This window comes from Tachysurus fulvidraco, chromosome 2, assembly GCF_022655615.1.
Source record: "Tachysurus fulvidraco isolate hzauxx_2018 chromosome 2, HZAU_PFXX_2.0, whole genome shotgun sequence".
NCBI classification, from domain to species: Eukaryota; Metazoa; Chordata; class Actinopteri; order Siluriformes; family Bagridae; genus Tachysurus; species Tachysurus fulvidraco.
The window spans coordinates 34,474,698-34,489,902 of record NC_062519.1 but is presented as its reverse complement, the minus strand read 5'-3'; positions in this window follow the sequence as shown (position 1 = coordinate 34,489,902).

The window sequence follows — 15,205 nt, the reverse complement described above, 5'->3', positions numbered from 1 at the left end:
TGTAAATGAGATCAACCTGCACATAGTATTTTCAGGAATAGTTCAGTTGACTTCAATATATCTCTATAACTTTCCTTATGATAAATATGATTTACAGAAGATATGTAACAATGAATAAAAGGGTGCAGTTGATGAGGTGACTGACAGTTTGTACATGAAAGGTAAGTCTCATGAGCACACACTTTCCAACATGTGCCTGAAGGTCTTCGTGGTTCTGTAGCAAAACCGCATCTTGTTCTGCTGTAAACGTTTTTAAACAGAACCTCAGTGGATTTTCCAAGTTGTCTATGCAAGCATGTTTAACTGATCAGCTATTTTAAATGGGTAACAATGTGGGTGTCAGAAATAGAATTTGTTTCTTACAATAATAGGTTGCGTTGAGTTTAAATATGAACTGCTGTTATCCCAGCATATTTGCAGTTTGTATCATAACATTAGCTACTGGTACTTTAGTTTACTAAAATGATGGCTATATCTGCTAGATACAAAATGGTAGCTCAGTCAGCCATTACTCAAAATGGTAAAATCTTTTCCAGATAGCTGTATAATCAATATAATTGCAAAAATTTACTTCAATTTATACTCCATCCAGGTTGTATCCTGCCTTGATGCCCAAAGACACCTGAGATAGGCACAGGCTCCCCACGACCCGAGAAGTTCGGATAAGCGGTAGAAAATGAATGAATGAATGAATGAACTTCAATTTATCACTTTACATATTAATTGACAATGTGCCACTTGTCACTTCAGGTAATATTTCACAGCGTGTGTGTTCTAGATACAAATACATAGTGTCTATCACTAATAAAGATGAGAGAGAGGTGGGTCCACTGTATGACCAGTCATATCTATGCACAGATATTTTCACAAGACTCCCATTTAAATCAAACTAGGCTTTAATGTAAATGGCACCATGTTGTTTAAATATATCGACATTGATTTAAACCCCCAGCGTTTCAATATCTTGATCAGAATGAAATATTTATTATCATTTACTTCTGACACCATTATCACTATAGCAGTAACCTCTGTATAGTAGACAGCTTCCAACTTGAGTAGCAAACTGAAATTCTTACAGGCTATTCAGAATATGGAGAGGTCTTCAGTCAGCCTATAGGCATGTGAGGAAAAATACTATATGCATACATGTAGCATTCACACATAGGGGGAATTTAATGTATACAGATTCACTTACTGTCGTTTTTGAAAAGTGGGAAGAAACCAGAGAACGCAGAGAGACTCCAAACAGACATAAGGAGAAGATGCAAAACATGGCACAGACAGTGACCCAAGCTTAGGATGAAACCAGGGAACCTAGAGCTGTGAGGCAGAAATATTGCCCATTGTGACACAATGCCTTCAAATCTCAAGCAGCTTTAAGCTATTTGTTTTCCACCAATCCTTCTTCTTCTATCTTGTGTATTTAGCCTTTTACCCTTATCCTAGGCCATTGCTTTTCGTCCTATTTTTCTCTAGTGGCCTGGTTTACTGCCTGCGTTTTTTTTTTTTCTTCTATTTGCTGCTTCTTTATGTGAGTCTGATTTATGAGCATAGATTGCCCTTCAGTCTGAGTGTCAACTGTGTGACTTATACTTGAAATATCTAAGGTAACTGGAATTTACTTAAATATGCTATGATTCAGCACATGATGATTCAACATCTTGTCATATCTGCAGAATTGTTTCAGCAAAACTGTTTACTTTTCGATTTCCATCCACCCCAAATCTACCTTCAAAACACCTAATCACACTAATCACCCCAGACCCTATGCTCAAAAACAACAAAGTGGTAGATGGTATTTAACAGTATTTGTCTATGTATATGCGTGACAGGGAGCCAAAATTTAAAGTAACAGCTATGCAAACAAAATGTTCATATTATGAAGGTAGGGTAGGCCTTTCGTTCATACATACTGTACTGTCATATTTGCTACCTGAGTTCCTGACCTTTGTTTATATTTTTAATAATAGATGTCATCTGTGAACAAATGTTTCCCAGAGAACATTGCAGTCGTTTGCTACACCGTGCTTTTTGCGGATTGAACCTTTTCTTTTTTTTTATTGTTTCTTCATTTGCAGCCTCTCCATTAATAGAGTTTAATCAGATTACAAACACTATAAATTCAGAATACAAATATTATGAATATTCCTTTGTTTCAAAATGTCTGTATGTATTTTGACCCTGGTTATAGATCACAATAACAATCATTCTTAAATGTTCTTTGTTAAACAAACGCAGTAATTATGTTTTACTAATTGTTTCTCCCATAAATATTTATTATTCAGGGATAACTTAATTACAAAAAGCCTCACATGAAGGTGTTGGATCACAATTGGTGGCATTATAATGGCCACCAAATTAGAATGACATGCTACGGCATGTTCAGCAGGAGTAGCTGATAAAGATTCCAAAATACAGCCACAATAAAATCAGCATGTGAATCAGCTCAGTTAGACAGCCTGCCAAATGTTTGAGAACACCTTTGCCTTTTTTTTCAGTTATGTTTTATTTGCACAATCCCAAACTTTTGTAAGAGATATTTGGACAGAATGGAGACAGGGCTGTGTATAATGTGTCCTACCTAGTCACTCAACCTTAATAGTCATGGTTAAAAAAATAAAATATAATGTTCACTCCTTTTCCACATAAATGTAGTCAATCGGCCAAGACATGTACCTAACAAGTAATGGAAACCTCCCACCCATTATCCATAAAACTTGGTGCATGCTACATCAACAAAAGGTGTCTTTAGAAAAGAAAAAAGAAAAAAACAACAACATGCAAATGGAGAAATTAAGGCTCCTAAGAGAGGTGTACTTATTTGTACTTATTACTTATATCTGATGGGAAAACCATCAGTTGGCTTCTTTTGAGTTCTTGTTCTTTTAATATTAATATGATTTTATTTACTTTCTACTCTTGCTCAAGTTAAACATCATGTTGGATAAGAGGCCAGTTAACAAAGTGGTGGTAAATAAACAATTAGTCTACATAACGATTTCTAAAAACCTGCTATGTGTGACCATGAATATTTTACTTTTTTCACATGACTGTGTGTTGAAGTGAAATGAACATAAACCTTAACAATTCAGCTTATTTGGATGATAGTCCCCAGTTGATTTGTATGTTATAGTGTTATAGACATCTCCACTTCTAAATATACATATATTTAAATAGATAGATAGATAGATAGATAGATAGATAGATAGATAGATAGATAGATAGATAGATAGATAGATAGATAGATAGATAGATAGATAGATAGATAGCCTTTTTTTACTTTAAATAATTTCTGGTTAATTTGAAAACACTTGTTGTGTGACTCTTTTGGTATTATAACATAGTGCACTGACAAAAATATATAAATGCTTGTCACTTTATTCTCAACCTCAGTCCTACTAAATTGACTAAAGTACCTGAATTTAGGTTATGTCAGGCTAAGTGAGTCACGAATGTGAATTCGTCAGATGTGCATACAATTTCCTCTTTTAGAACCTCTATTTTATCTTAACTACCTGAAAGTGCCTTAATTGAAGGCACTTATTTGGTATTGCTGCAAATAGAACATATTCGATAGTGCTACACAGAAAGCTGGGATTTCATTGCTGCAATGTTGTCATTAAAGGGCTTTAGTAATACTTTATAAGGCTTTTCGGAGATTTAACAACTGTTTATATAATTATTCACCTGGATTTTCCTGGATTTGAAAAGCAATCCTCTAATCCTCGGTATTCCAAATGCAGGTTAAGAGATAAACTGTAATATTTATGGTTGTGCAGAATAGTGTATATTTTCTAATTTATTTGGATAGTCCAGTTTATAGCTATTGATGTTTAGTGGACGATCTATAGACTATTAACTTGTTCCTGGTATCACAATTTCAAATTCAGTTCATTCCGACCTTATTGATATATTTTATGAGATGCTGAAAGGATCAGTGTATGTTAGGTCATGTCTATTTATGGTTTGCAGAATGTCTAAAAAACACATCTGCAACCTGTCATTCTTAAAAATATTATATGAATAATATATGTGTTTTTTAATTGCACTCACTCTCGAGAAACTGTTGCTACCTTTGGTCAAAATAGTTGAACAATATAAAGTGGACTGTAGTAGGAAGGAACAACTCGGTTTGTTCCTGATTTTAATTGACAAATTTTATTTAGTTACTGTTACTGTGCTTTCCTACTATATACCAGCATGCTTGTATATAGTTAAACTAAAGGAGTGCTAGGTGTAAATAAGTGTGTGTGTGCGTGTGTGCGTGTGTGTGTGTGTGTGTGTGTGTGTGTGTGTGTGTGTGTGAGAGAGAGAGAGAGAGAGAGAGAGAGAGAGAGAGAGAGAGAGAGAGAGAGAGAGAGAGAGAGAGAGAGAGACTGACTGGCATTCCACCAGGAACTAACTCCACAAAAGACAGCAAGTATTTTTGGGACAGGCTCTGGCTCCACTATGACTCTGATTCATTATGGATACAATGCTTACTAAAGAAGTAATATAAAATTGCTTTGTCATCCATTAACAGTTGGACTTTCAACTTAGAACTAGTAATAAAAATAAAAGTAAAAAAAATAAACTTCCACTCAGTGGAACTACTGTTGGAATCAGTTATTATGGTCAGATTAGAAGAAAACTGAACCTACTGGCTGATATATGTTTAAGGGAACCAAGTACTGTATGAGAGTTGGACAGATGGGGACGTGCACACCAACTGCCACCCAGCTCAGTAAAACCTGAGCACCTTGACTGGGATGTCAACCAAGTATTTTAGGTATGCTGCTCAGTAGCGGTAGACACAAGGCTGATTGCAGGAGTAGTGCAACACGTAGGAGGTTAGCTATGTGGGAGCTTCAGAGCATTTACTTTTTCACAAAAAGTAAAGTTGACTCACAATTACTTAAAATCCACCAAATTGTAAAGGGGGAGTTCCTTCTTAATTCTGATCTATGTTTCTTTTTCCTTAATGCTGTCTATTAACTCCTGAGCTCATTTTCTTTTTTTTCTCACTGTTTTCTATTTACCCTTAAGCTCATTTCATCCTATTACTCAGTGTTTTCTCTTTATATTACTTTTCTCTCTATGTCTATGTCAAAGCAGACTAGCATGTGTGTAGCTTGTGGCACAGCTCTATGACCGTGCAAAAATAAGAGGCATTCAGAAGGTTTATAAAAAGGTTTGGCTAGGTGCAGCACATTTAGACTGATTACCTAGATGAGGGCGGTGCATACAGTAGCAATCTGTGCCAGTTCTGTGATAAACATGTGCACATGGACACTGATTTGCCTGAGAGGGCACTCATGGCATTACAAAGACTTTTTGCCTATGCCAGGAGGAAGATGCAGGATGAATTGTATGTTAAAAGTAATGCAGAAATGGTTGTGGGGCATAATATAGGTGATGTTCTGCCTGTTGTCTGGACCGTGATCCGGTCAGAGTGTTTCCAACCTTGTAAGACATTAAAGAAATAGACACAGCACTGTTATTGTCTCGGTAAGAACTACTTACAAAATCATTTCAATTAAAACATTTCAATTTCTGTATGCTGAACATTACTAATTGCATTTATGTTCAATTTACATACAAATTGTTGCTTATATTTGTGACAATTATCAGTATTTTTTTTTTGTGGTATACGTCTCTATGTTTGTTAACCTTCCCAGGGCATGTACATCACAGGTAATGTTCACTGCTTACTAGCCTTTCACCTCAAAATAAATGTGAAAGCAACAATTACATGAGGAGGTTATTAAGGAGAGTAATGTCTCTCAGTTTCACTATTACAGAAATGGAGATGGATAGAGAAAGGTCGTGTCATAAAGTGTGGTTAGGTGAAACCTTGGTTGTATGTTATTAATTGGAAAGGGAAAGCTGTAAATGGCTCACCCATATCCTCCATGCTGTTTTATCACCCCAGCATGTGACAGCTCACTTGCAGCCCCCCACACCGCCTGCTGATGGGATATTCAAAGGAAGCAAGGCTAAGTGTGCTTAGAATACAGACACAGCAGTGCATAGGCATGTTAAGAGGCACCTAGTAGCTTGGACAAATGGAAGACTCGCACACATACAGTAGATGGTAGATATTGATAGTAAAGAGTCCAAAAACTCTGACTCCATTACCAGGAGCTAAATAAATATGAATAGAGCATTGTATAATTTTGGTGGCTATACCTTCAGATAAAACTGTTTCATCTTCAATAAGTATACATATGACTGTAAGTCAACAACAATAAAATTATTCAAAGAGCATATGAGGAACCATAAGATACAATGAGTATCAATCATTTGCGACAATCATTTGCGAATAGTGGAGAGTGCATGCTGGACATGTATACCAGCAATCTGATATCTTAGGTTTACCACTGTGTAAACAGAATAATACAGGATCAAGAAACTGCTCAGGAGGTAGAAAACACTTAATATTCACCTATGAAATGGCCACAAAGGTCATTATGCAAATGTAGAAAGGATCAGGTTTTATGCCTTATGCAACTCATGGGATTTGATTCAATGTGGGTATGTTTCTATTGTCATGGAAGTGATTTTCTCTTACTCTTGCCTTTCCATTAATTAGCAAATTATCAACCACCCTTTATTGATGGTGAACAGGCATCAAACATTTCGCTATACTGGCAGAATCTCAGCTTTGTTTGCTCTTCGGTTTTGTCTGGTTTTATTCAGGCTAGCAAAAGAAAAGAAAAAAAAACACAACTATCTCCAGCATTGTACAGTTTGCAAGGACACTGAAAGCTGATTTATGACAGATGGGAGTGACTAAAAATCACTTTGGAAGATGGGTTTATTCCATCCAAGCATTCACTTCTTTCTCTGCACCTTGTATACTATATATTATGAACTTTATATTCCACCAAAATGCTTGTTGTCATGTTACACCATGTTTAGATCCAAGGTGTATATTACCATTAAATAAGGGTTAAATTGATCAGGCACAAGAAATCCAGAATGAGCATCAAGTACTAACAAATCCAAAGCACACCTAGCACAATATCAGGAACCAGTCCAAATACACCAGAAACACAAGAACATACACCCTAGATGTCTTTTACAAGGCAACATTGACCTGGAGACCCTAGAGCTGTAAAGTGCCAATGCATCCACTGCGTCACTGTGCCACCAGTATAAGAATGTATACAGATATAATATAATTTATGCTGACAGAAATCATGCATTTCGAGTGAGTATACTCACTCGAGTTCATGGTCTAGCTTACTGAACATGGCAAGAGTAAAAGCAAAAAAACAGAAAAGTGTGTGATGGAGGCTTTCCACCAAAAAGTCCTTGTATCTGTTTCTTTTCTTGTTGAGTTAAGAAAAGATTGTGCAGTAAAACACTCTAAAACATAAGGTTTCTCCTGAATGTCACAAGCTTCACTCTGAATATGTTCCACTTTATTAAATTTGGAATCCCTAACTATTACAAGAACTTTTTTGTTTCAACAGTAAGAGTGCCCACATCAGATCTCACCAGTTGCACTCTATTATTCTTTTGGTGTCATTATACAGGTCTCTGTCATCCTTTCACAGAGAATTTGTCAGAATATTATGCACGCTTCAAGAAACCTTCACAGTGGTGTGAACACATTATTAATCATATTTAATATTTAATCATTTTTACCCCCTTGTCTTATGAATATTTTATCAATTACCTCCGGCAGCTGAGAGAACACTGCATTGTGTTTTTTTTTTCCACCAGCATTTTATTTTGATGCTTGCTTCCATATTCGAGCGGTTTTTATTATGCGCAACGTTACATGATTTGATTTTGTACGTATTATGGCTCTGCCTTGTTATTCTTTCATTAGCAAGATCATAATGTGACCCACTGTGGATAACAACGACAGAGGTATTAAGTAACAAGCTAATATCTCTCTGTCAGGAATCATTAATAAACTCTGCCCCGGCAAGTCTGTGTGCACACACGCCACACACGTAATCAAATACTCACAGACGCAAACGTATCATTATCCCCATCAGATGTGCTATAATAGAATCCAATAAGTCTCAGTTCTGTGATTTTCTTCTCAGGCTTATGTAAGTGTTCACCCTTATTTCCTTCAATATCACTGATGCACTATGTGGTTAATTTATGATGAATGTTTGTCTTTTCCTTTTTGGGCACAAGGCTAATTTATATTGTTATTGTTTTTCCTCTGTGCTACATTACATCACTGTATGCATTTCACTGCTCTGCTTTTTGCCTGCATACTCCCTCCCTTATCCATCATCTATTCTCTTCTCTAGCATGCATATATATGGCTGTTAAAAGTATTTTCAATCTAAATGCAAGTGGTCATATTCTTGGATGCTGCAGTTGTGTTAGACTAAGACCAGAATTTGGGAAGCAATGGAGTGAAAATCGAATGAGTTGGGAGTCATGCGGTTAGTGGAGAGTCGTTTTTGCCCTCTGCCAGTCTGTAGCTTTGTTGTCTCCAATGTCCTGCTTGACCTTGTTCTGATGAACTACTGTCTTTAAAGTTGGAAGCAACCTGACACTCACTGTATCCCTCTGCCAGTAAAGCCAGAATTGAAATCCACAGTCAGTATGGCATGGTCAGTAATTATTATTTGACTCTGATTACTTTTGAGGTACTTTTATCATTGGATTTGCCATCCGGCTGGTCCTATTGGAGTAGGATAGTGATGATGACAGCAGTGTTTTTTATGCTTTTCCTTGTTAAATAAGATTTATTTCAGGTGATCACCTAATCGGTAATTCATTAAGCAGAATGACAGTGTAATATCTACGCTCTCTTCCACCCTTGTTCCACTAGTCACACCCTGACAAGCCAACATCCCGACCCCTCGGTCGACCTCGATATAGAACACCCGGAGGTGTTCATAGAAAGGGGGGTTAGAGGGAATATTGAGCCACTTCTGTGTTGCTTGGACATTAAAGTAGCATGCACGCTGCACTCTCCTTAACGTATTGTTTCCTCATATTATTTACCAAGCCATTTCATTTTGATAGCCTATTCTGTCTACGACCTCGATTGTGTTTATTTTGTGTTTATTGTCTCGTTGTGCATATTTTGGGTTTGTTTGACGTTACAGTTTTGACCTTTTTGCCTGTTTCCTGACTCTTGAATTTTGGATTACAGTTTTGGATTTGTCTCTGTTTGGCCTGTCTCATTAATCTCCACAAATAGATCTGAGACCCACCACCTCGGGGCATTCTTTGCAGACAGACACTGGAATGGAATGGCTGCCATACATGTAGAGATGCTAATTTAATTACAATTTGGAGTGGGTTTTTCTTTCCAGCGCTGTATATTTGTTGTAGATTGATTTGCATATTTTGATGTATCATACACAGTAATATAATGACATTTAAATTACTATGTAAAATACCCCATGATGTATGTTTTTTTCAACTTCTTAATCTTTCCACTGTGTAAATAAAGTCATAAAATCATTTTCACAAGCCCAGTTTGAAAGCAGTAAGGAATATGATTGAAATGAAAAGAATCATTGTTACTTTGAACATTAACAGGGATTTATGGAAATTATGACAGACTGAAATGCATACAGGATAAATTGTGCTATGGAAGTTTAAATTGGTATTGACTCCATCCCTTATGCCTCCAAAGGGTTATCTAAAATATTTTTTCCTGCCCTATTATTATTGAAATATTGAAGCAAACAATAGGTCCAAACACTATTATATCTAAAGCCTTTGTGTTAATGCATCCCTGGTCAACCAATTCAAGAATGGCCACCTGAATGCTTATGAGTAGGATAAAAGGTTTTTAGTAAGTAATGTATAGCATTGTAATCAAGGCAGCATTTTTCAGGTTATCTTGAGTTCTTTTAATGTTGACAGAAAGCAACACAAAGCTTCTCCTTCCTGAATACTGATTCCATGCACTGTCAGCTGAGGCTTTCTAATTTGTATTCAGAAGTTTCCACACTCAGCTTGAGTTCAGCGTGCTTCTGTGATGCAACTTGTAAATAGAGGCAGATGTTATGCTTATTAAAAGGAAGCTGACAGCGTTGAGACAAGTCTGACGTCAAACGTGTACAGGCTTTTTTTTTTTTTTTTTTTTTTCTAGAAAGACTAGTATGATATGAAATGATACAAACACTGCGAAAATGCTCAAAGGGAAGAGAACAGCATGAATGGCTGAATCAGTATGATAAACTGATGTGTAGTATTCCTCGGTTGTTTCTGTTCTTTGAGGAACTTTAAACAAAACTGGCATGGATTCTCCCATGATAACACCTCAGTTATAATTTCAAACTGTGCAAGGACGGTTTGTGTTTCAGAGTCTAAAAAACTCCCACTGCTGTCCTTCTCTTAGATTCCTGTAGGAGGTTGGCTTTTGTATGGAAAAACACCAACTGGTTTATATTCAGATCATTTGCCTACCTTGGGAAGCCTCTGTGTGTGTGTGTGTGTGTGTGTGTGTGTGTGTGTGTGTGTGTGTGTGTGTGTGTGTGTGTGTGTGTGTGTGTGTGTGTGTGTGTGTGTGTGTGTGTGTGTGTGAAAGAGAGAGATAAATAATGTAAGATGCCACATTTGTCCACTGGTCATTTCACGATGGTCTTGTACACAATATCCAAGGTTACAATACAAACTCAGGTTTGCATGCACAGCAGATTCTAATAAAGTAAGAATTTGTGGATTCTCTTGAGTTTCTTGTCGGGTCTTGTTGCTTGTACAGTGCTGAGGTCGGAGCCTATGGCTAATTGAAACAAATGGGACCAATTTAAGGCCTCTGCTCTGCACTGGAAAGCAGAACAGTTAATTAACATGGAGGGGGCCAGAATGTGTGGGCAGGAGATTGGACACTTGTTAAAGTGTAGATTGAAACTCACCATGGGTACTACATATCATACAGTGCCTTTGATTTCACACAGTGCTTCCTTCGCTGTCTTTATCTCTAGTGACCTTGGCTTGTAAACGTGTCACTGCATGACGCATTAGCCCCTCTTGATTGCGTATACCATTCGGTTCAGCCCAGTGCTTAATCCCAGCTGAGCTACATGGCATGTCATATGGCTATCCATTGCAGCTTTACTAGGTAGTGGAATACTGACTTTGTATGCCACTAAAAACTATTACTGTAATCTTGATTATAGACCGTATTTAAAGAAACACTACTGCTAAAAGTAAAAATAACACTATTTTTTTCCATTAACTCATGCGTTGCCAATAAACCATTGACTCACCAAAAGTCATTGACTCAATAATATCACTTGTACATAAAATAGCAGAAAGTAGACTGTATTTAAAAATAAATAAATAAATTCAAAATCTTTACTCTTTGCATCATTCTTGAATCTGTTGCCTATGTGGAATGACACCATTGTGCTGTTTTAGCTGTTTGAGATGCTAAACAACTGAACAAGGCTTGAAGTGAACATGTATTATGAATATCCAGTGATGACTATTCATGATATAAGAAGTAAAGGTTAAAATCTAAAATCTATCAGAAGCTCAGCACTCTATAGCACTCTGCATCAGAAATCGAGTACAAAGACTTCTCAGTCGTTAATACGTTACATCCTGATCAGTAAATGTGTGTAGTAGGAATATATACTACATCTTCCATGTTGGAATTATCATGTGACCCATGACATCAGACCTTTTTTCAAAAACCTTTAACAATTTACTCAGGTGTTAATCAAAAATCGTTGAACGACAAGGAACATTCCTTCCTTTAGCATTAAGCAGTGCTGTCTTTCTTTTTTTATTTTATTTTGAGTCCTCCCAAAAGCAGTAGGTCATCCTGGTATTTCTGAGTACTGAGAAATCACGACCCGGGTTTGATTCCTGGGCAGCAAACCAACCCTGCCACTAAGGGGTTAATTGCCAGTGCCAGTTCCAAGCATAGACAAAATGGCAGGATTGTGTCAGGAGCAGCATCTGGCATATAAAACCTGTGCCAAATCAAAAAATATTCAGATCGGAAGATCCACTGTGACGACCGTGAATAGAGAGCAACCAAAGAACAACAGCAACTTTGTATGCGTATTGCTTTCCGCTTCCTGTATAGTAGGCAGGTATTGCTTGATTTGTCCCTAATAAATTGCATGAATCTACAGTCTACTCCACATTCACATCTTTATAAGATGTGCATTTTTTTGCGATCTTTTGACCACTGGTAGTGCTTCCATAAATGTCCTCCATAACGCACATTAAGACATTAAAAGCAAACAATTTGATATGGAATGTCACAAATGATCTTTTTTTCTTTTAATTTTAGACAGGATTTAAATTTTCACAAGTAACCACTGAACTTGCCATTTCAAAGCTTCTTTTTAACAAGATTTGCCTCAGTACAAATAGCGTCAGTACAGAGACTATCCAAGCTAATATTCTTGACTGACATCATTGGGGTATAAGTGAGTTTCAGAACTCGCCCTGTATGTGTAGTTTGCTGTTTTTCTGCATTCTGCTAACACTGGGTTGTGTAAGTCTTGTGCTTCTGTTCAGGTATTGACCAGGTGATGGATCATTCTGCTGTGCCTCTCTCCAGCGTTATAGACTGTGCCATTTCAGAGCAAGAGCACAGCCATGCATTAAATAGAGTGGCTGCAACAGCTGCTGACAACAGCACACAGGAAATAAACCACATATACTGAGCTCACAGTAGTGTCAATTGCAATGTGTTTGTATTAAAACTGCACTTTTGAATTTTTAAGTCTGTGATAGCCACATCACAGGAAGTGTGTAGGAATAGTGAAGACTCAAATCCACCAGCGGATTACAGCATAACAATATATTTTTTTCTTCTCCGTCAGAGAGAGCAGGTCAAGTTCCTTGAGACGAACCAATTTAACCCAAATTGCTTCGAATGATTGCTTAATAATTGAAGGAAAATTACTATGATCAATGCACCTATTAATCTCAGAGACTCATTTACAACAGAGGAAGAGTGCTGCAAAGATGTGTGTTAATCACGTAACTGTAGAAGGCTGCCATCTAAGGCACTCAAACTTCTCTGAATATGTTGATGTGTGTATGAATTTATTGGATAGGATTCAGTTCAATTCAATTTTTGTTTGTATAGAGCTTTTAACAATGGACATTTTCTCAAATCACAGACATACAGAAAAATAAAAACTTAGAACAAAAGGCAGCAGTGACAACAGGAGAAACTCTATGAGACGATATGAGGAAGAAACCTTGAGTGGAACAAGATTCAAAATGGAACCCATCATCATCATCTTGGTGACACTGGATATAAATGTGATTATAAATCATTTCCTTTTTACAATTGTATATAGTCAAGTGTAGTTGTGTAACCAGGAGCTGTTGTGCCACTTATAAATCAGCACAATGTCTGAATTCATTATAGATTTAACACTAATTCCTTCCTGCAGAAGTCATTATATGTTCAATGATGGAGAGTCAATTCAGCCATAAAAAAGGGAAAATGCTGAATATGCAATACTTTAATGTATTCAGACTGTGTCATGTTACGTTAAATGAATATTTCATTTTGGAAAAATCGAATGTCCCCCTTTTCCGAATGTAATCCATTAGTCGAGGCATGATGTACCAAGTCTGCTTATATAGTTTAGCACAAAAAATCTGATCCACGAATAGACATATACTTGGCATTAAATATTTAGTAACCTATATGTATAAATTAAAAAGTTTTGTATCTAGTAAAATGAAAAATTACAAACTCCTTTAGCTATTCATGACAGAAAAGACACTAAATCTTTCCATCTAGGTTGAATGTAACTCATGCTATTTACAGCACGTATTTTTTTTCTGATTGATACTGTTGCCGCTCCGCCCAGGTTAATCGGCAGGTAAACTGGCTAATTGTGTCTCAATGTATAACAATGTAAAATCTCTATTTTAATTAAATTAGCTCACTACTTTCTCATAACAAATCACTTATAAAAGACTCTTTTTAAAGCAACCAGGTTAGGGCAAATTCCTAATGAGCTGTTATAGAGTTTTACTAAACTCATCCCATAAGTCCGGGCAATCATGCTTCATTAGACTCCTGCTTACTAAAAACGTGTTCAGCAGAGCTCTGAAATACTCATTTACTCCTAACTGCCCCACAGTCAATCTCGGACTTTAGTCATATAAACTTGACACCATATAGAAATAGATTGCGTCTCAACGATTAGCCTCAAGTCTTCAGTTTAACTTACCTTTTTCCCCCTTAGTGAGATGGTGTTGCTACTTCGTGCCTTGTGTGTTGGCTGGAAATAAAATAACTCAAGCAGTTTAATAGCCATAATAATATAGATTAGGTTCGGTTTAACTTTGTCATTGTTAGAGCAAGAGTACAGAGGAAATGAAATGGTGAACATTATGATGCATACCTATAATGAAATTTGCAGTTCAGTTCAGTCTGCCACAGACTACACTACCTAAAACACACACACACACACACACACACACACACACACACACACACACACACACACACACACACACACACACACACACACACACACACACACACGGCATACAATTAGGACACTGTATTTTATGACACTACATTACCAAACCTTTGTTTAGACTGTGTTTCTGTTTTCTTCTCTTTGCTTGTCCTGGCTTTCTAAACTTTGTCTTTGGTTTTTTTGTACCTCACTTAACCATTGTCTGTTTTATTATTGTGGTTCATTCTCTCAATTTGGATTCTCTGCATTGTTTATATTAAAGTGATTAACCTGCATTCGCATCCGATTGCATCTGTATTTTCCAACCTTAACACTTATTTGAGATACACAGAATAGGTAGAGGTGAACAGCATGATGCATACAATATATAAAAGTAGCTACGTGAAATGATTACCATAAAGAAAGTAGCAATCGTGCAAATATGTCTTTTATAAATAATTGTAGTGATGATAGATAATTGCAGTAAAGAGCAAGTAATTAAGTGTATAAATACTGTATTGCAAAATAAGTCCAAATATTTGCAGATCATATCAGTAATCTACAATCCACTACAGTATGGAGTTTAATGCTGATGTTTTATTAGTATACAGTAGATGTAAAGAATATATCATATGACTTCTTTGATTTCAGCTATTTGTAATAAGAGGTGACAAGCCATGAACGCAATTGCTATTCTGTTTTTTTTTTAAACTCTTGTGATCACCATTCAGAAAGTAATAGAGTGTGTCCAAAGAAATCAGATGTCTAGTTCTATTTTAAGGTTCCCTGTCATCTAGTAATGAGTATGTGACTGTGTGTGCATGCTGCCCAAAATT